Source organism: Ornithorhynchus anatinus, chromosome 12, assembly GCF_004115215.2.
Source record: "Ornithorhynchus anatinus isolate Pmale09 chromosome 12, mOrnAna1.pri.v4, whole genome shotgun sequence".
NCBI lineage: Eukaryota > Metazoa > Chordata > Mammalia > Monotremata > Ornithorhynchidae > Ornithorhynchus > Ornithorhynchus anatinus.
In genome coordinates, this window is record NC_041739.1 from 55,068,672 (window position 1) to 55,090,308 (window position 21,637).

A 21,637-nucleotide genomic window follows, 5' to 3' on the forward strand; every position below is an offset into this window, starting at 1 on the left:
ACCAAACCATTCTTACATTAATTCATTCATTCAATAGTATTTATTGAGCGCTTACTATGTGCAGAGCACTGTACTAAGCGCTTGGAATGTACAAGTCAGTAACAGATAGAGACAGTCCCTGCCCTTTGACAGGTTTACAGTCTAATCGGGGGAGACGGACAGACAAAAACAATAGCAATAAATAGAATCAAGGGGATGAACATCTCTTTAAAACAATAGCAAATAAATAGAATCTAGGTGATGTACATCTCATTAACAAGAGATCAGTGTCTGCTGGAACCTGATTCTTAATGCCCCAGATGAAGAAAGTTCCTGATTATGACCTGAAAACATCTTCCTTCCGTTTTAAAGTACCGAAAACATGGTGTTAATGTGGGATTGGGTGCACCCTCGTCTCTGAGTAAGAGTGTGAAAGTGCAGAGTGTTTTGCTTTAAGAGGCGAAATGATTGTATGAACGTGTCCCCCAAGTGTTTGTGTGCATAGAATGGAGGACCTTCTGGGAAAGCCAAATAGTTAAGATTTGAGGTGATGCCTATGGAAAGATTAAGTGGATGTGGATGTGGGTGGAGCAGGAATGAAAAACGATTTAGGCATTTGTCCTGAAAGGGGGGTGGAAATTGACATCTTGTTTGATAGGGGGGAATTGGCTGCACCCCTGTGTCAGTGTGAAAGTGTGTTTAGGATGAGTTATGTTTAAATGAATCGGCCAGTGTTGTGAAAAACTGTATTGTTCATTACAGAGAAATTCCTAGCTGAATTTGGGTAGCTCTGCAGGTTGAGAGTCATCTTATTGGTCTGGGGTTTTCATTCTTTTCCCTTTTCTCAGCTATTCATGAAATCACCCAGTTACTTGCAAGAAATTTGGTTACGGCATGGGGGTAGGAAACTTAACTAATTTGTCTTCAGGACCAGAGCTATCAGTTTGGAAAATCAAAAGGGAATTTGGTTGAGAGAAGGCACCTCCCTCTAGCAAAGAGTTGCCCTCCTCAGTCTAAGGCACCTCCCTCTAGATACTACACTGGAGGTAACTGGAGAGAATTTGCCATTGCTCTCCCGGGCTAGAAATAACTGTAGGGGTGGTGATTTAATAATTATTTCTGAAATTCTACTGCATTAGATTTTTGCTAAATTGGTAAAAGAGGTATATAAGCAAATCAAATACAAACTGTCCTTTTGATATATTAGATATATATATGTGTATATATATATATATACATATATAAAATAATGATGGTATTTGTTAAGTGCTTACTATGTGCCAAGCACTGTTCTAAGCGCTGGGGGGGATTCAAGGTAATCAGATTGTCCCACATGGGGCTCACAGTCCTAATCCCCATTTTTTTTTTACAGATGAGGTAAGGTAACTGAGGCACCGAGAAGCCAAGTGATTTGCCCAAAGTCACAAAGCTGACAAGTGGCAGATCGGGATTAGACCCCATCACCTGTAGCTCCCAAGCCGGCGCTCTTGCCACTAAAGTCATACTGCTTCTCTCTCTCTTTCTATATATATATATATACATGTAGGGATATGTATTTATATATTTGGCTGGTATAAATGTGATCATTTGAATAAGGAAACTTGCTTCAACATGCTCACTATGGAATTAACCAAATGTATGGTGAAAAGAAAATGTATGGAAGATAAGTGATCCTTTGTATAATTTTTGATAAACTGAAATATTAAATTTTGGTGTAAAGGAATATTGTTGGGGTAAAGGTAGTACTAAGATTGGAAAGGAAAACTTGTAATGATAAATGAACCTGAAGTTTTCCTCTCCTTAAATGGATTTTAAGAAGTTATCTAAAATAGCGTTAGGCTGAGAAACTTTGTCAGCCACTGATCTTAAGGAGTCTAATAAGGGGACAGCTGCATGCAAAGTACAGATTTAATTGCTGAATATTACAAATTGAATGTATCAAAGTGGTGTTTATTTGTTCATTCTTGCTTGTTAAACTGGTTCAAATGGTCTAATAAAAAATTTCCATTACGTTAACAATGCAAGTTCTGCACATTGTTTCTGCTATAGCCTAGCTAATGGGTCTAAAAGGAGAAATATGTTATTCGGGGTCAAACATATGTACAGATCTGGATGTCTACTTCTACTAGGAGAAGCTGGATGGTGTAGTGGATAAAGCACAGGCCTGAAAGGCACCCACGACCTCTGTATCTACCCCAGTGCTTAGAACAGGGCTTGGCACATAGTAAGCGCTTAACAAATACCATTCCTATTATTAGAGATTGTGATCCCGTTGTTGGGCAGGGATTGTCTCTATCTGTTGCCAAATTGTACAGTGCTCTGCACATAGTAAGCACTCAATAAATACTATTGAATGAATGAATATTATTGTTGCCCCGGCCATGCTTTCCATGAACCCGCTTTCTTGGTTCCTGTGCCAAGCCAGGGAGGGCTATAGGCCCATGAGGTCAGGGGAGGGACATTCCTGGAGGGCACAGCCTCCGGTTCCATCCACCACCACACAACCCGGAGGGGATGCAGGGAGGGGTGGGTCAGGTGGGCACGGATGGCGAGGGCCAAGGGCTGGTAGGGCCACAATGACACCGGGGTACTCGCCATCTCGAGGTCAAATGCCATCTCTTGACACCCTGAGCCAGCAGGAGGAATGGAAAAGTGCGGGTGGAAGACCAGCCCCCACAATCAAAATTGCAAGATTGACAGCCCAAACCGGGAATAATAATAATAATAATGTTGGTATTTAAGTGCTTACTATGTGCAGAGCACTGTTCTAAGCGCTGGGATTGACACAGGGTAATCAGGTTGTCCCACGTGAGGCTCACAGTCTTAATCCCCGTTTTACAGATGAGGTCACTGAGGCACAGAGAAGTTAAGTGACTTGCCCACAGTCACACAGCTGACAAGCGGCGGAGCCAGAATTCGAACCCATGACCTCTGATTCCCAAGCCCGGGCTCTTTAATAATAATAATGTTGGTATTTAAGTGCTTACTATGTGCTGAGCACTGTTCTAAACGCTGGGGTAGATACAGACTAATCAGCTTGTCCCACATAAGGCTCAGAATCTTAATCCCCATTTTACAGATGAGGTCACTGAGGCACAGAGAAGTTAAGTGACTTGCCCACAGTCATACAGCTGACAAGCGGCGGAGCCAGGATTCGAACCCCTGACCTCTGACTCCCAAGCCTGTGCTCTTTAATAATAATGTTGGTATTTGTTAAGCGCTTACTATGTGCCGAGCACTGTTGTAAGCGCTGGGGTAGATACAGACTAATCAGCTTGTCCCACATGAGGCTCAGAATCTTAATCCCCATTTTACAGATGAGGAAACTGAGGCATAGGAAAGTGAAGTGACTTGCCCCCAGTCACACAGCTGACAAGTGGCCGAGCCGGGATACGAACCCATGACCTTTGACTCCCAAGCCCGGGCTCTTTCCACTGAGCCACGATTGGTCCTGCCCCCCTGTCAATCAGATTAGATATGGGGGGGGGGAGGGGGAAGGTGGAGATTGGATAAACTGAGGCCGGAAGCTGGAATGGTCTAGGAGCACGGGTGATAAATACCTGCAACCTCTGACCTTTTGGACGGCCGTTGGAGAGTTGCCTTGGCCAGCTGCGGGGCATCTCTGCCCAGGACGTGAGATGGCCGCTTGGCCTGCACCAAAAGAGGATCTATGGGATGGATGGGTGAGTGTCCCGTCCCTTACAACCCTGGTGGGGCTAGAGGCCAGGCGCTTCCCCACGGGTGTGTAATGCACCAGTGGATTCCTCTCCAGTGGCAGGTCCTCGTGGGTGGGAGCTAGGTTCTTCACCACGAGTGTGCAATACATAAGTGGATTCCTCCCCGAATGCTAAGTGCACGTGGGTGGGAGCTAGGAACAGTGCTTCAGCACTTAGAACAGTGCTTGACACATAGTAAGCGCTTAACAAATACCATTATTATTATTATTATTATTCGTGGGTGTGTAACGCAAAAGTGGATTCCTCCCCAGTGGCAAGTCCACGTGGGTGGGAGCTAGGCCCTTCACCACGAGTGTGCAACGCCTAAGTGGATTCCTCCCGAATGGCAAGTGCACGTGTGTGGGAGCTAGGAACAGTGCTTCAGCACTTAGAACAGAGCTTGGCACATAGTAAGTGCTTAACAAATACCTTTTTATTATTATTATTATTATCCGTGGGTGTGTAACGCAAAAGTGGATTCCTCCTCAGTGGCAAGTCCACGTGGGTGGGAGCTAGGTCCTTCACGAGTGTGCAACGCTTAAGTAGATTCCTCCCGAATGGCAAGTGCACGTGTGTGGGAGCTAGGAACAGTGCTTCAGCACTTAGAACAGAGCTTGGCACATAGTAAGTGCTTAACAAATACCATTATTATTATTATTATTATTATTATTATTATTATTATTATTATTCGTGGGTGTGTAACGCAAAAGTGGATTCCTCCCCAGTGGCAAGTCCACGGGGGTGGGAGCTAGGCCCTTCACCACGAGTGTGCAACGCCTAAGTGGATTCCTCCCGAATGGCAAGTGCACGTGTGTGGGAGCTAGGAACAGTGCTTCAGCACTTAGAACAGTGCTTGGCACATAGTAAGTGCTTAACAAATACCATTATTTTTATTCACCGCGGGTGTGCAACGCCTAAGTGGATTCCCCCCGAATGACAAGTGCACGTGAGTGGGAGCTAGCCACCTCACCACGTGCAGGTAATGCATCGATTTGAACATTCCAAGCGCTTAGTACAGTGCTCTGCACATAGCGCTCAAAAAATACTATTGAATGAATAAGGAGATTCCTCTCGAGTGGGAAATACTTGTGGGTGGGAGCGAGGGACAGTGCTTCAGCGCTTAGAACAGTGCTTGGCACATACTAAGCACTTAACAAAGACCATTGTTATTATTCACCACAGGTGTGTAATGCATAAGTGGATTCCTCCCGACTGGCAAATGCACGTGGGTGGGAGCTAGTCACCTCACCACGTGCTGGTAATGCATAAGGGGATTCCTCTCCAGTGGTAAATACTTTCATTAATTCAATAGTGTTTGAGAGCTTAGTCTGCAGAGCACTGTGCTAAGCACTTGGAATGTACAGTTCGGCAACAGATAGAGACAATCTTTGCCCAACAACAGGCTCACGGTCTAGAAGGGGGAGACAGACAGCAAAACAAATCAAGTAGGCATCAATACCATCAAAATAGATAAATAGAATCATAGATCTACACACTAATAAAATAGAATAATAAATAATATATACAAATATACACAAGGGCTGTGGGGAGGGGAAGGAGGTAGAGTAGGGGGGAGGGTAGGAAAGGCAGAGGGAAAGGGAGGGCTCAGTCTGGGAGGCCTCCTGGAGGAGGTGAGCTCTCAGTAAGGCTTTGAAGAGGGGAAAATAGTTTGGATGTGAAGAGGGAAGGCATTCTAGGTCAGTGGTAGGACATGGGCCAGGGGTCGACGGCCACTGTAGGTGAGAGCTAGGAACAGTGCTTCAGCGCTTAGTACAGTGCTTGGCACATAGTAAGCACTTAACAAATACCATTATTATGTGTTACATACCCACGGTGAATAATAAGTGGCCTCCTCCAGAGTGGAAAGTGCTCGTGGGTGGGATCTAGGCTCTTCACTGTGGGTTTGCAATGCATAAGTGTATTAATGATGTGTACATATATCTATAATTGTTTACTTAGATTGATGCTATTGATGTCTGTCTACTTGTTTTGTTGTCTGACTCCCCCTTCTAGACTGTGAGCCCATTGTTGGGTAGGGATGGTCTCTGTTGCCGAATTGTACTTTCCAAGAGCTTAGTACAGTACTCTGCACACAGTAAGCTCTCAATAAATACGATTGAATGAATGTCTCCCAAGTGGGAAGTGCCGGTGGGTGGGAGCTAGCTGTCTCACCACATGGGAACACAAACCATACATCAATTTCTCCTGGGTGGAACCTGGGTGTTTTGCCACGTGTAACACGAAAGTATATTCCTCCCAGTAGGGAAACTCTAATATCATTAAATAATCATATTTCTCCCAAAAGGGGGTGTTCAATTAACCATGTCTAATATAATTAGTTCAATTTGCCACATCCAAAATAACCAAGTAATCCAATTTGCTTTGTCCAAAATAATCAAATAACTCAATTTGCCTTGTGGAATAAATTTTGTATAAAACTTAGGCTTTCCGGCCTGGTCTGTGTCTCTCTGTCTGTCTGTGTCTCTCTGTCTGTCTGTGTCTCTCTGTCTGTCTGTGTCTCTCTGTCTCGCTCTCGATTCTTGAAAGAACCTGTTCCTGGGCAAAGGGTGACAATTACCACATGTTACCACTCTATATCAGAGAATTCACTCTTTTGAACTGTTCCATATGATGTCATTGTATCATTTTGCACATACACACAACATTTTATATTATACCATTAAGTAGTAATGTATTTGCATGCAGAGTCATGTGGAAGCCAATCTGAGCTCCTTAAACCCAAAACATTTCCACAGAGCACCTCTAATCAGCCCTGCAACCTGAGTACATATTATTAGTATTATTATTTAGTATTACCAAGAGTAAATAATAATTTTGGTACTGGTTAAGTACTTACTATGTGCCAAGCACTGTTCTTGGGCAGATGCAAGATCTAATCACACTGGATACAGTTCCCTGTGCCACGATCTCAAAAGAAAGAAGAACAGGTATTGAATCCGATCAAGAAACTGAGGCATAGAGAAGTTTTCTGGGGGGTGGCTTTTTTTTTTTTTTTTGCTATTTAAGTGTTTACTGTTTGTCAGGCACTGTACTGTGTGCTGGGGTAGATATACGCTAACCAGGTTGGACACAGTCCCTGTCCTGTATGGGGCTCACAGTTTCAATCCTCATTTCCCAAATGAGGTAACTGAGGCAGAGAAGTGATTTGCCCAAGGTCACACAGCAGGCAAATGACAGAGCTGGGACTAGCACCCAAGTCCTTCTGATTCCCAGGCCCGGGCTCTATCCACTATGCAACATTGCTTCTCATTGTGGGTACATTCTGTTCAGAGAGATGTCGTTGTGATGGGCAGGTGGTTTGAATTTTTTGACCATCACCTCATTATTTCCTTGAGCCTACTTCCACTAATGACTAACCCTGAAGCAATCGCCCTCCTTTTTCCTCTGCTCCCCTTCCCCTCCCCATTGCCCCAACCCGCTCCCATTGCTCTACCCTCTCCCCCCCCCCCACCCCGCCCCACAGCACTTGTGTATATATGTACATATAATAATTCTATTTTTATTAATGGTGTGTATATATCTGTAATTCTACTTATTTATATTGATACCTGTTTACTTGCTTTGGTGTCTGTCTCCCCCCATCTCTCCTCATCTGAGCCTGTTGTGGGCAGGGATTGCTGAATTGTACTTCCCAAGCACTTAGTACAGTGCTCTGCACACAGTAAGCGCTCAATAAATATGATTGAATAAATGCATGGAATCATCTCACTTCCTTCCCATCTGAAACTTGCCCTCCCTGTCTTCCATGAGCCATTTCAAAATCAACCCAAGGAAGGAAGCTACAATGGGGAGGGGCCCAGGAGCCACAGCCCCACAGGATGACTCTCTAACCCTTCCCACTCACTGATTTTTCTCCTAACATGCTTCAACCTCTGGATGACTGCACAGTCTAGACAGGAAAGTCTTCTCCCTTTTTTTTTTTTGTGGTAGTAGCATTTGTTTAGCACTTACTATATGCCAGGCACTATATCCTAAGTGCTGGGGTAGATTCAAGCTAATCAGGTTGGACATAGTCCCTGTCCCATATAAGGTTCACAATTTTAATGCCCATTTTACAGATGAGGGAACTAAGGCACTGATAAGGGACTTATGGCACAGCTGGATTAGAACCCGGGTCCTTCTGATGCCCACGCTTGTGCTCTATCCATTAGGCCAGAGGTATTTTTGCTAGACCCTCTCCCCTATTCTTGTGGAGGTGGTTAGGAATTGATCAAGTTGGTATTCTTGTGCCCAAATTGCCTTTTGATTAAGCAATCATCTGGAGATAGTGGTGTGGCCTAGTAGAAAAAGCATGAGCCTGGGAGTCAGAAGACCTAGGTCCCTAATCCTGGCTCTGCCACTTGTCTGCCATGTGACCTTGGGCAAGTCACTTAACATCTTTGGGCCTCAGTTTTCTCAACTGTACAATGGTGATTCAGTCCCTGTTTACCCTCTTATACTGTGAGGTCCTCGAGGGACAGGAGCTGTGCCATCCTGATTAACTTGTATTTACGCAGCTCTTAGAATGATGTTTGATGCATAATGAGTGCTTAACAAATACCATTTAAAAAAAAGGAATTAAGGGAGGTGAATTCAACATCCCCACCTTTTCTACAATGAGCACACTCATTTCCTTTTGGGCTGGAACCATCTTTTCTTTTCTCCTGTTAAATGAGAACAGGGGTGGCTAGCATCTCATGGAACAAACAAGTTTATCTCTTGAAAGGAGAGGAAATAGCAGTCAAACTTATCAGTGTGTTGTTAATTCTTACCCTGTAACTGAAACTGATTTCTCAATAAAATATTACTCATCTGAGCAACAAGTTGGGTGACATTAATAAGCCGTGCCCCTCTTTTTTTTTAAAAAAAAATGGCATTTATCAAGCACTTACTCTATGTCAGACACAGTACTAAGCACTGGAGTAGACACAAGCTAATCAGGTTGGACACAATCCATATCCTACATGGAGCTCACAGTCTTAATCCTCATTTTACAGATGAGGTAATCGAGGCACAGAGAAATTAAATGACTGTCACAAGTTCACACAGCAGATGAGTGGCAGAATGAGGATTCAAACCTAGGGTCTTCTGGCTTCCAGGCCTTTGCTCTGTCCACAAGGCCATGCTGTTGCTTTTTCTTTGGCTCTTTTAAAAGTGATGGCCTTCTAATTTGGTTCAGATCAGTATGCACTTAACAAATACTATTATTAACCTATCTATATTATAGGTTAACAAGACTATATATGTAAATACATATCTATATAGGTAAATAATATTTGCTAAGTGCATATTATGTGCCAAGCATTGTACTGAACAATGGGAAGTAGCGGGGGTCTAGTGTATATAAAGCATGGGACCAGGAGACAGAGGACCTGGGTTCTAATCCCAGCTTCACCTCTTGCCTGCTGTGTGACTTTGAGCAAGTCATTTAACTTCTCTGTGCCTCAGTTTCCTCAACTGCAAAAAATCAGGAATCGATACCTTTTCCCTCCTTGACTGTGAGCCCCATATAGGACAGGATACCCTTCGGCTTAGAACAGTGCTTAAGAAATACCATAAGATAAAATAAATAAATAATGCAAGATAGGGGAGTTATAGTCCCTGTCCCACAGGGGGCTCATAGTCTAAGGGGTTGAAAAAATATGAATGGCATTCCCATTTCACAGCTATGGAAAGTGAGGCACAGGAGCATTTAAGTGACTAGTGTAAGGTCCCGCAGTAGATAAGTGGCCGAAGAGGGATCAAAACTCATGTCTTTGGACTTTCAGGCTTATGCTCTATGCCATTCTTCTATTTCCCCCTCAGATGAGAGGAACAAACCTGCTTTGGGTCGGGCTATTATTACCACAAGAATTTGGTTTCTTGACCTTTTGGAATTTTGGCTTCGTGTCCTGAATGCAATTGGAAAGTATAGAGAAATGCTAAACAAAAAAAGGCTGGGGGGGGGAAGTTGTTGAAACCTTTTCATATGTCAAAAGAAGTTCGGTGGGATTCTCGAAGGAAGGTTTATAGCAACGTGTGCATTCCCTTGGCTTTTGATTCCTAACAGCCACTGTTGAGGCAGATGGGCCTGTAATAAACCAGTTTAGTTTGGGTTGGCAAGTGTGTGAGTCATCCCTCCCTTTGGCCTGTTTGCTCTGTTCTGATGAGTAGGCAGAGAATTAAAAATGGCTTTACCCAGAGCAGGATTCATAAGTTTCATTGCCCAGCCCACTCAGAAAAATCAGTGGAGAGATTTCAGAAGTGACACATGCTGCCTACAAGTATAGAGGTCATTCCATCATATATATTGAGCACTTACTATGTGCAAAGCACTGTACTAAGCCTTTGGGAGAGTACAATATAACATTTGCACACATTCTATGCTCTCGATGAGTTACATAATATTTGTTGAGTGCTTACTCTGTGCCAAACACTGTATTAAGTCTAGGGGTAGATTCAAGATAGAGTACCCCTCCTACATGGGGCTCTCAGTCTAAGTAGGAGAAAGAACAGATATTGACTCTCCATTTTTGGCAGATGAGGAAATTGAGGCCTGGAAAAGTTAAGTGACTTGCTCAAGGTGATGTAACAGGCAAGTAGTAGAACCAGGATTAGAACCCATGATCTTCTGACGCCCAGGTCCGTGCTCTATCCATTACACCATGCTGCTTGTAACAGAGTTGGTAGACACGTTCTCTGCCCACAGCGAGCTTACAGTTTAGAGGAGAAGTTTGGAGTTTGGAGTTTTACAGTTTGGAGAAGCAGCGTGGCTCAGTGGAAAGAGCCTGGGCTTGGGAGTCAGAGGCCATGAGTTCAAATCCCAGCTCTGCCACTTGTCAGCTGTGTGACTATGGGCGTCACTTCACTTCTCTGGGCCTCAGTTCCCTCATCTGTAAAATGGGGATTAACTGTGAGCTTCACGTGGGACAACCTGATTACCCTGTATCTACCCCAGCGCTTAGAACAGTGCTCGGCACATAGTAAGCGCTTAACAAATACCAACATTATTATTAGGAGATGACAGACATTAATACAAATAAGTAAAATAATGGATATGGACTTAAGTGCTGTGGGCTGTTGGAGGGGGGAATAAAGGGTGCAAATCCAAGACACAGAAGGAAATGGGAGAAGAGAAAATGAGGGCCTAGTTGGGGAAGTTCTAAAGCCTCAGGACTGAGGCTCATGCCTTCCTTCCTGATGGAAGGCTCCATCAAGGAGTAATAATGGTATTTATTCAATGCCTATACTGAACAAAGGGCTGGAAAATTACAACAAGGCACAAAGTTAATAGCTTATCACTTCCTTTTCCCTAAGGAAAATTCAGAGCATGTCTTGGTTTTATAATATTGAAGCATGGAGCATGGAGCCTGTCTCGTGGGCCTCACAATTTGTATTTTGATTAATCAGTCCACGAGTCATCAGTGGTATTTATTGAACTCTTACTGTGTCCAGAACACTATACTAAGCACTCAATTTATCATAGGTATTGGGTGCTTACTATGTGCAGAGCACTGTACTAAGCACTTAGGAGGGTACAGTACAAAAGAATTAGCAGATGTGTGAAGGCAGTCTATGCAGAACAAAGATGCTCATCTGTTTGAAAGAAGCATAAAGAAGTGACTATCTGGGCTCAAGTATTACTGTTAATAGTTCAGTGTTCTGCATACAGTAAGCGCTCAATAAATATGATTGAACTAATACATTTCCAAGTGACTCATGATTATTTATGATCCCAGAGGTAGGCAGGGAAGGGAGAGAGGAATGAAACTGCTTGAATCATTGAAATGTAGACTGTGAGCTCGCTGTGGGCAGTGAATGTGTCTGATGTTATATTGTACTCTCCCGAGGGCTTAGTACAGTGCTTCGCATACAGTAAGCATTCAATAAATATGATTAATACTTAATAACAAAGAAAGTTCAAGAAGATCTCATTTTAGCCATCAGTTTCAACTTCATCCGGTACCAAACCTCTTATCAGAGCTGGTAACAAGAAGATATGAGTTCTTTTAATTTTGTGTTTGTGTTTCCCTTGTCTCCTTGTTGAGATCAGGGAGGCAAGCAGCCAAAGGGAGAGAAGGAAGGGCAAGGAGTGTGGAGGTTGACCCTAGTGGATAACTAGTTCTACATTTATCCGCCACTAAAGAGACTGGACACTTAATTTACCCTGTGGAATGTCAGTTTGGTTTAAAACCTGGCATCTCAGTGGTGCTGTATTGTCAGCTGGTGTCCTTGGTTACAGTTTCCACCTATTTATCCACCAACTATTGGATATGTGTCACCAATGTTTCAGAACTTCGTAATTAAAAGTAAATTGGGCCAAGCTTGTTGTGGTTAGGGAATGTGTCTACCCATGCTGTTCTTTTATACTCTCCCTTGGTCTTAGTACAGTGCTCTGCACCCAGAAAGCGCTCAGTAAATGCAACTGATTAATTGTAGATTAGAATTTGTCATGAACTAGTACATAACTCAGTTTCTTCAGGCTAGTCAGCCATAGTGCTTTGCTGATTTTGGAAAGAGTTTATAATTATTTATAATTCTTGTATGTCTTTCAGTGTATGTGCTTTTTATCCCAATTTTACAGTGGGGGAAACTGAGGTGCAGAGATATTAAGTGACTTGCTTAAGGTCACACATCAGACAAGTGAGAAGCAGTGTGGCCTAGTGGATAGAGCACAGGCCTGGAGTCAGAAGGTCCTTGGTTCTAATCTCAGCTTCTCCACTTGACCGCTGTGTGACTTTGGGCAAGTTACTTCACTTCTCTGTGCCTCAGTTACCTCATCTGTAAAATGAGGATTAAGGCTGTAAGCCCCATGGGGGACATGGACTGTGTCCTATCCAATTACTCTGTGTCTACCCCGGTGCTTAGAACGGTGCCTGGCACATAGTAAGTGCTTAACAAATACCATTAAAAAAAAAAAGTGACAGAGCAGGGACTAGAATTCAAGTCTCCCAAATAGCAGGCTTTTCCCAGAGCCTCCCAGATTGGAGTAAGCTACAAGACTATTTGGCTTTCTCTCATTTTATTAGAACCTCACCCCTGCCTGGCTCGAACACTGCGCCTGGGTCCTTAGGCGAACCAATTTGGCGGAAGGCGACTTCAGGGTTTTAACTCATCTCCATCCCCCTTGAGAGGCAGCTGTAGTTTCCTGTATCTCCTCTTGCACAGACGATGACTGCAGAACAAGTCATGCTTTTGAAAGAGAAATGTGTTGGCGTATCCCAGAATACCCCTGTCTACAGCCCCAGTTGGAAAAGCCCATTTCTGTTTGCTACAGGAAATGATCTGGACATAATAACTTCCTTTACAAGAGTTCAGTGGAAATATTGTCTTTGAAGTTTATTAGATATAGAACCACCAAACTCAACCCCCATAGACCTAAAGATCCGGATGCAAACTGAATACTGAAGTGGGGTAGACTCGTGTAATCAACATGACAGTATCTTTCCACTTGATTTAGATTTCCTTTGTGTTTCTTTACCTAGCCTGGCCTGGTGGAAAGAGCACTCTCCTGAGACTCAGGAGGCATGGGTTCTAATCTTGGCTCCGTCTTTGCCTGTTGTGTAACTGCTCTAAGCCTTAGTTTTCCCATCTGTAAAAATGGGGGTAAGATACTTGTTCTACCTCCCACTTAGACTGTGAACTCCATGTGGGTCAGTGATCAAGTCTGATCTGTTAATATTGTAGTTTTTTTTAGACTAAGCTTGTCTGGGCAGGGAACATGCCTACCAACTCTGTTAGATTGTACTCTTCGAAGCACTCACTAGAGTGCTCTGCCGCAGTAAGTGCATAATAAACACAATTTTCTGATTGCTACAATCCTGGGCACATGGCATGTAACAAAGACCACTGAAACCATTATTCATTTGGAATGGGGAAAGAATTTAGAATGCTGCATACGTAGCCACCAACTTTTCTTTTGAAGTGAGAGGGAGAAATGGAGGTGGATTTTGAAGAGTTCACAAACAGTGATGTCCTGGAATGAAGTCAGTCTCCTACCACTGACTTTCTGCTTCCCTGAACAAAGCTGGTCTGGGAAAGACATTTGAGGAAAAAAGATGATAGTAGGCTAACCAACAGCTGTGTATGGGGAGGTGACATTAGAGAAACAAAACCAAGGAGGGCAGAGGGAACACTTTAAGTATATGGAAAAAACAAAGCCTCGGAGAATACTGGCTTGTAGCTGAAAGCAGAGACATCTCCGGCAGACAGATCAGACTGCAATCACAAAAGAGAGGTTCTTCTTGAGCCGAGACTTTTAGAGGATCATGAGACAAAAAGGCGAGAGTGAAAACAGTGCCAAGCCCTTCAAACAACAAATGCAGCGGCACAATCAAGGACGGTCTTTGTGTGTGCAGAGTGCGGTTGGGACCTTGGGGCTCAAATACTTTTTTCCATCACCCAAGTACCCATCAGTGTATTTCTCCACTGGCTGTGAGGCAGTCTGACATAGTACATGAGGTCAGAAGGTGGTTGCCTGGGTTTCAATTCTAGTTCTGGCCACTGACCAGCTCGGTGAAGTTAAGCCAGTCACGACCTCTTGAGGCCTCAGCTTCCTCATCTGTAAAATGGGATCGGGTACCTACTCTCTCTACTTCTTATGTTGTGAGGCCTGTGAGAGATAGGGGCTGCAAGCTCACTGTGGATAGGGAATGTTTCTGTGTATTGTTGTGTTGTACTCTCCCAAGTGCTTAGCACAGTGTTCTGCACACAGTAAGCGCTCAATAAATATGACTGAATGAATGAATGTACGAGCTGATTATAATGTATCTACTTCAGCACTGAGCAACAGGTTAGAAACGAAGTAACCATGTAGTACATAGCCTAATAATAACTATCAATCATAGTGAGCATTTAATAAATATCCTAATAACTATCAATCAACCATCAATCATAGTGAGCATTTAATAGATATCCTAATAACTATCAATCAACCTATCAGGGGTATTTATGTATTTTATTTAAATGGTATTTGATAAGCACGTACTGTGCTTCAGGCGCTGAACTAAGGGCCAGGGTAGATAAAAGATAATCCAGTTGGACACAGTCCGTGTCCCACATGGAGTTCACAATCTTAATCCCCATTTTACAGATGAGGTATCTGAGGCACAAAGAGAAGTGAAGTGATTTGCCCAAGATCACACAGCAGACAATGGAGGAGCCAGGAGTAGAACCCAGGTCCCTCTGACTCCCAGGCCTGTGTTCTATCCACTAGACATCGCTGCTTCCTATAGTTATTGAGTGCTTTCTGTGTGCAGAGCATTGCACTAACCACTTCGGAGAGTACAGCAGCATTGGTATTGTACTCTATGTAGACATACATATCCCAGACCATTAGGAGATCTTATCTTTTTGTTTTGGAACTATTTTCCTCTTTAAAGAATGACAGTGTCTTCCTTATATCTGATTTCATTCTCTGGAAGGGTTACTAATATTTTGGGATTTCCCAAGGACAAGTTGAGATTACTGACTGGTCTGTAGGGTTAAAGCTACTTCTACCTGGATCTGGGAATTCCAACCCAGTTTTCTCCAGAACACCTTTCCCTTCTCCCTGCCCAGCAACATTAATTTTTCTAGGAGAAGCAGTTTTCTAGAAGTTTTCAGAGGATGTGGGTTCTATACCTGGCTCTGCCGCTTGTCTGCTGTGTGATCTTGGGCAAGCCACTTAACTTTTCTGTGCCTCAGTTACCTCATTTGTAAAATGAGGTTTAAGACTGTAAACCCCACGTGGGCAATCTGATTACTTTGTACCTACCCCAGCGCTTAGAACAGTAGAAATGGTGCTTGGCACATAGTAAGTGCTTAGCAAATACCATCATTAATATTATTATTATTCTTAGGAAGCAGAAGGACTTTATAATTTCTCGCAGCTCTTCCCTCTGGCCACCCAAGCCTTCCTCTGCTTCTTCAGCCTTAGCTAGCTCTAGACTCCTCCCTTCAACTTTTTCCCCGACTGGGGGTTTTGTTTAGTAACTTGGGCTGCTCCTGCCTGTCTGCTGTGCTCTGTTCCCTTCTCTCATTTCGTGACTCACTTCATCTCTTCAGATCTCATCTTAAAACATTCCTGTTTCTGTTTTCTTTGGAAGGGATTTGACGCCTACACATTTTTAATTCCCTTTACACTCCCCTGGGTGTATTTACCAAGGCTGAGAGGGTGCTTAATTAGGTCTCTCCTGGGTCTATCTTTTGACTTTCCCATTTTTTGAGTATTCTTCCTTTCCAAATCTGAGAGAAAAAGAGGGAGAAGAAGGAGAAGGAGGAGAAAGAGATGATTTCTTTAGCACTTGCTATGTGCCAAGCACTATACTAAGTGCTGGGGTAGATACAAGTTAATTAGGTTGGACACGGTCCCTGTCCCAAATGGAGGAGTAGGCATTTAATCCCCATTTTAGAGATGAGGAAACTGAGTCACAGAGAAGTTAAGGGACTTGACCAGGATTAGAACCCAAGTCTATAAGGGAACTTGTCTATCAACTCTGTTGTATTGTTTTCTCTCAAATGCTTAGTACAGTGCCCTGAACACAGTAAACACATAATAACAAAAACAATAATGATAAAAATAATAATTGCAGTATTTGTTAAGCAGGAACTGCACTAAATGCTGGGGTGGATATAAGGAAATCAAGTTGGACACAGTGCCTAACTCAGATGAGGCTCACAATCTCAATCCCCATTTACAGATGAGGCATGGAGAAGTGAAGTGATTTGCCCAAGGTCACACAGCAGGGAAATAGCAGAGCAGGGATTAGAACCCAGATCCTTCTGACTCCCAGGCCTGGGTTCTATCCACTAGATCATGCTGCTTCTCTAAAACAAATAATGAATATGCTGGTTGATCCCAGTACCTAGTACAGCACTTTGCACGTAATAGCTAAGTAAACACTATGACTGCTATGACTAATAATAATAATCGTGGTGTTTAAGTATTTACTATGTGCCAGGCACTGTACTAAGCACTGGGGTGGATGTAAGCAAATCAGGTTGGACAAAATCCCTATCCCATTTGGGGCTCATAGTCTCAATCCCCATTTTACAGATGAGATCACTGAGGCCCAGAGAAGTGAAGTGTTTTGCCCAAGGTCACACAGCAGACAAGTGGCAGAGCAGGGATCAGAACCCTTGACCTTCTGACTCCCAGTCCTCTGCTCTATCCACTACACCATACTGTTTTTTTTACTGCTATTATTCTACTCCCGTAACTAGGCTTTGAACATGAAATCCTTCTGTGCTTTCACAATTTACTGCACTCCTGTCGGCCTTCTAATTAAATGAGTAATTATGGAATTTAAGTGTTTACTATGTGCCAGTCACTGTACTAAACGCTGGGGTGGTTACAAGCAATGATCCTTCTGGCTCGTCGCACCCATTGGGAGTGTGCCTGGCAGGGACATGATGAGTGTGAGTGACCGTGTGCAAAACACTAGCACTAAAATCAATTCCATCACACCCATTCTTACTCCCAAAACCTTTGTGACAGGTCTTAAGCTCTTCATTCATTTACAATGACTAAGATTTCATTTCCTCTTCTCTCACTCCCTTCTGTATTACCCTTGTACTAGGACTTGGACTCTTTATCCACTCCTCCCTCATCTCCACAACACTTATGTACAATTTCTTGATTTATATTAATGGCTGTTGTCCTTTCCAGACTGTAAACTCATTGTGGGCAAGATTCTAATCCCGGATCCACTGCATGTCTGTTGTGTGACCTTGGGCAAGTTACTTCACTTCTCTGGGCCTCAGTTCCCTCAGTTGTCAAATGGGGATTAAGACCGTGAGCCCCATGTAGGACAGGGACTGTGTCCAACCCAATTTGCTTGCAACTATCTCAGAGCTTAGTAACGTGCCTGGCACAAAGTAAGCGCTTAACAAATACCACCGTCATTATTATCGCTGTTATTAACTCTGTTATACTGCATTCTCCCAAGCACTGCTCTAAATGCTGAGGTAGATAAATGGTAATCAGGTTGTCCCACATGGGGCTCACAGTCTTAATCCCCATTTGACAGCTGAGGTAACTGAGGCACAGAGAAGTGAATCGACTTGCACCAGGTCACATGGCAGAGAAGTGGCAGATCCAGGATTAGAACCCAGGTCCTTCTGACTCCCAGACCGATGCTCTGTCCACTAGACCATGGTGAATGTCAAGTTTGACAGAGTGTCTTGGTGGTTATGGGGAACAAAATCCTTGGATAATACCAAAATAGCCTCTTTTAATTAAGTTTTTGATTTCTTCCCCCGCCTCCAAATATTGTATATTACAAGCAGTGCTATCCAGATCAAAATTGCCTAGTTTGTTTTTTACTTGTCTGTAAGTTCCTCCAGGACAGGGAATATAACTTTTGCTTTTGCTGCTTTGTCCAGTGCTCTGTAATCAGTAGGAGTTTAATAAATATCACTAATTGCTGATGTTAAAAAGTTTCCAGAACTGATACTGAACTGATAATGTAAAGGCAAAACATAAGGACTAGATACTCCAAAATCAGGATAATCAGCCCTTGGGTAATTATGAGTTTAGAGGAGGTAGTCAACAAGAAAGAGCATTCATTTTATTTCTTGCTAGGCCTTTTTATTTTAGAAGAAAGTCCTGGGAAGGCTAACATATTTTTAGATCTCTCTCTATTAAGAAGATAACCATACCAACCATTTTAATGAGATAATTTTTATCCCCAGGGAATAAACTATATATATATATATATAGTAACAACTCTGGGAAATTTGGCCAGTCAACTAAGGAGAGAAAGTCAAGATGAAACCTCAGTGAGCTACGTTAGTGTAATCTTGTCCATGCTGTGAGACTGAAATGTATTCATTATCCACGAGGGATTGTATTCCAGTACACATCTGTTTTAGTCTAAAAAAAAAATAAACAAAGGGAAACCCTTTGCACCCTTGGCTCCTCTCCTTTGAATGGTATTCCAAAAAAATTAAACTCAAAGTCAGAGACTGCTGAAAAAACATGCTTCAATCTATATAATCCCATCTACCATGTGAGGCTTTGTTTATGGGAAAGACCTCCGGCTAGCCAATGCACTTTTGAAGATGGCTCACATCTTCAACAGGTGTTAACTGAGCATCGTTTATGGTCTTGATTCATCTCCCTCGTCCTTCTTTCTATTTTCTATCAACTGGAACTGACAGTCCCATGAGGCATTAGTGACAGGATAGACTCCTTCTCCCCTTCTTCCCACCCCAAACCAGCCCACACACATATTTTCTGTTCTTTGAGATCCTGGGGCTTCACAGTGGGGCAGAGAGGGTTTTGGAATCCTGGTTTCCCATGATGAACTTGACTCCTCCGCATTCCCCTGGGGCATCACGAACTTGGGTCTGGTAGTCATTTCCTTGGTTTCCAGCCCAATTGACCAGAAACTTTCAAAACCTTGTGGTACATTAACACGACCTAGCCAAACCACTCCAAGCTGCAGCTCAGGGAAACACTTCAGCCCCAACCCTTGCGCTTTCTTGAAATGATGTGAATTCCATTAAAGAGGAGCAAAGAGTGATTCAGGATAATAATCATAATAATAATTACGGTACTTCTTAAGCACTTCCTATGAGCCAAGCACTGTTCTAATTGCTGGTGTAGATGCCAGTTAATCATATTGGACACAGTCCCTGTTCTGCATGGGGCTCACACTCTTCTCTGGGCCTCAGTTTCCTCATCTGTCAAATGGGGATAAAGAGTGTGAACTCTGTGTAGGACAGGGACTGTGTCCAACCCAATTTGCTTGTACCTATCCTGGAGCTTAGTACCGTGCCTGGCACAAAGTAAGCACTTAACAAATACCACCGTTATTATTATCATTGCTGTTATTAACTCTGTTTATACTTCACTCTCCCAAGCACTGTTCTAAATGCTGGGGTAGATCCATGGTAATCAGGTTGTCCCCATTTTATAGATGAGGAAACTGAGGCCTAGATATGTTAAATGACTTGCCCAAGGTCACACAGCAGACAAGAAACAAGTTTCTGGACACCTAAGCCTCCTGGTATGATATATGTTCTCTTCCAGAATGGCTCCCAGTTGGGGGGAAAGGACCCAACTAAGGGAAGGAAATGAAACTTTACTCAGATTATGTAAATTCCCTCTTCTCAACCACTTAAGAGATCTCTTCTCAGCGATCTAATGGCCAGGAATACGGCATTTATGTGTTTATCTATAATTTTATTTATTTTAAATGAAGGCTGTCTCCCACTCTCTAGACTGTGAGTCGTTGTGGGCAGGGAATGCCACTGTTTATTGTTGTATTGTACTTTCCCAGGCACTTAGTATAGTACTATGCACACAGTAAGTACTAAATAAATATGATTGAATGAATGAGTAAATATTAGTTGTTGATTAGGGATCAACTTTCTGTGGCAGATTTTAACCAATCAGTGGTTTTTATTGAGAATGCTTATTGTGTGCAGAGCAAACGATCAGTAGTATTTGCTGAGCACTTACAGTATGCAGAATACTGTACTTAATAGAATAATACTTAATAGTGCAGAATAGAGCACTTGGGAGAACACATGTACTTTCCAAGCACTTAGTGCAGTACTCTGCACACAGTAAGTGCTCAATACTATTGAATGAATGAATGAATATCACAGAATTGGTAGACACCCTCCCTGCTCACAAGGAACTTACAGTTTACAGCCTATCAAGCACTCTACTAAGTTCTTGGGATAATTCAGTAGTACCGTCCTCAAAGAACTTATAAACTTTAAGCTCCTCAACCGTAGGGACTGTGCCCTCCACTTCTATTGCATGCTTCCAAGCAATCGATCAATCAGTGGTATTTATTGAGCACTTACCGTGTGCAGAGCACTGTACTAAGTGCTTGGAAGAGTACACCATAACGGAGATGGTAGACAAGTTTCCTGCCCATAATAAGCTTACAATCTAGAGGGATCTCAACGGTGCTCTGCTCATGTTAGGTACCCAATCAGTAATGATGATGAATATGAATTTAGAGTAAAGTTGCTCAGAAAGTTGTTTTTGACAACATGTGTACCTTTCACCTTCTAGCTGAATCATGCAGGTTTTTTTTTTTTACATCCCAAACAGGATCCCTGGTGAGTCACACTAATGACCCAGCCTGCCTAAGCCTTAGTAGTGTCTTTTATCTCCAGCTCTCCAAACACTTTCTAGGTTATATTATTATATTGGACTCTCCCAAGTGTTTAGAGCAGTGGTTTGCAACCAGTAATCACTCAAAAAATACCATTGATTGGATGGATTAAAATACATGGCTCAGTGGAAAGAGCATGGGCTTTGGAGTCAGAGGTCATGGGTTCGAATCCCAGCTCGGCCATTTGTCAGCTATGTGACTTTGGGCAAGTCACTTAACTTCTCGGTGCCTCAGTTACCTCATCTGTAAAATGGGGATTAAGACTGTGAGCCCCACGTGGGACAACCTGATTCCCCTGTGTCTACCCCAGCGCTTAGAACAGTGCTCGGCACATAGTAAGCCCTTAACAAATACCAACGTTATTATTATTATTACATGCAATAATTTTGCATGGAAGCCTCATTTAAAATATAAGGGACCAGAGCAAAGTGATGAGGCTGACCAACCCGTGGTAGCCAGAGTGTGTACCTCAAGGACACTATTGAACTCTTGTACACAGACACAAGAAGGCACATACATGAAGGCACAGCTCCTCCAAGAAGCCTTCCCTTCTTGGGAAGAGGGAGGACTAAGCCCTCCTCTCTCTTCTCCCACTCCTTCCTGCATCTCCCTGACTTGCTCCCTCATTCATCCTCCCTCCTATCCCCACAGCACATATGCATATGTCTGTATGTATCTGTAGTGTATTTATGTATGTATGTTTATTAATGTCTATCTCCTTCTCTAGACTGCATTGTGGGCAGGAAATGTGCCTGTTTGCTGTTATATTGTACTCTCCCAAGTGCTTAGTACAGTGCTTTGCACACAGAGATCAATAAATACGATTGAACGAACACACACACACAC

The 21,637-nt window shown here is 43.1% G+C and overlaps 1 protein-coding gene across 1 annotated transcript in view; it reads left to right on the forward strand.

Annotated features, from left to right (window-relative positions):
* The first annotated feature begins 3,644 nt into the window (after positions 1 to 3,644).
* Positions 3,645 to 21,637, forward strand: part of MAPK10 (mitogen-activated protein kinase 10) — a 203,025-nt gene continuing 185,032 nt past the window's right edge. Inside the window, exon 1 of the mRNA XM_029077198.1 lies at positions 3,645 to 3,662. The gene's annotated coding sequence lies outside the window, so the exon portion shown is untranslated. The remainder of the gene's footprint in view (positions 3,663 to 21,637) is intronic.